The sequence below is a fragment of the Gigantopelta aegis genome, chromosome 12 (genome assembly GCF_016097555.1).
Source record: "Gigantopelta aegis isolate Gae_Host chromosome 12, Gae_host_genome, whole genome shotgun sequence".
NCBI classification, from domain to species: Eukaryota; Metazoa; Mollusca; class Gastropoda; order Neomphalida; family Peltospiridae; genus Gigantopelta; species Gigantopelta aegis.
Window position 1 is genome coordinate 10639450 of NC_054710.1, and position 1710 is coordinate 10641159.

Sequence of the window (1710 nt, forward strand, 5' to 3'; positions counted from 1 at the left end):
GGTTATACGACAGAGCAGAAATAATATTTACCAAGTCCAAACGGACTAACGTTCCCTGGTAGCCTTCCAATATGTTTCTCCCCGATAAATCTAAAATCCTAGCTATTTATTATAAAATCCCAGACTGGTCCGGAGACAGTACGTGCGACCGAATCTTATCATGTGAATTTCCACCACTCCCAAAGTCTATATATTTTCTTAGATGACCAGACATACTGTCGCCAGTTCGCCAGAAATACCCCGGTCATAAACCGTTCTTCCGGAGTTATTACGTAACTACTGGCCACATGGCCTCCACACCTGGTCCGGGTGTGTATTAGAGGGTACGGTCGCGCGGATGTATTACGTAACAAAGTGCCCACTGGGTCTAAGTGCATATTGGCTCTGCACACGGCCCTCTAAAACAATTAATATCGCCACAGGCGAAAAAAAATTAAGAGCATGTTCCTGTCACAATCCGATACACTTCATTTTAATAACTGCTGTTCTGAAATATTTCATATATATTCAGCTGTTGTGAAATATTTCATATATTTTAAACTGTTGTGAAATATTTCACATATATTAAACTGTTGTGAAATATTTTATATGTATTAAAATGTATGAAATATTTCATATATTAAAACTGTGAAATTGTGAAATATTTTATATATATTTCAGCTTCAAAATAATGGAAATATATATAAAATACAGTCTTCGACAGAGATCGATCTCGGTGGAGAAATATTATATATATACATGTGTATATATATTTATGAACGTCGATCAACTCCACCTTGATCTGTCGAAATACTTTGATCTCTCGATTGAAGCGATATATATATATATGAAATATTATATATATATAAACGTTGTGAAATTCTATCTTTAATTATTTGGAATATTCATATATATCCGATACACTATCATTTTAATAACGTTGCTGTTGTGAATTTATTTTCGATACTCCTTATATTAAAACTGCTGTTGTGAAATATTTCATATATATTCAACTGTTGTGAAACATTTCATATATATTCAATTATTGTAAAATATTTCATATATATTCAGCTGTTGGCGGTTGCGGGTCACCTCCCTTGCTAGTGAACGCGGTCAGTGAGTACAACTCACGGTCGGAAAACAGTGTCGCTAAATATTACTGCGACGAAGATTATCGTTTTTTTGGACACAGTCAGTTGAATATTTGTGGAGCGTCTGGATCGTGGAGTGGACTTAACGGTTCCTGTGAGCGCATTGCTTTCCACAACCAGGTGAGTAACACGTTTTGACACCTTCCTACGGTCGTGTTTACAATGCTTTTAACCTGCGTTAAAGGGACATTCCTGAGTTTGCTGCACTTTTTAAGATGTTATCGACTACCAGATACTTTTTAACGATTGTAATTACATATCAAATATATTTTTCTGCATAAAATATTGGTGTCTGTATAGTAAACGTGTTTCTGATCGTTCTAATATTTGTACTAGGTTAAATTTCATCTTATTTCCTGAAATATTGTTTTTGTCGTACCTACGAAATTATTTGAAGACAAAATCCAGTTTGGGCTTCTTACATATATTAAGACGAACAGAAACACATTGAATATACACATTGCTATTCTAAACAAGAAAATATATTTAATATGTAAGTTTAATCGTAGAACTATTTTATTAGTCGGAAACATTTTACAATGCAGCAAACTCGGGAATGTCCTTTTAATGAAAGTAGTGA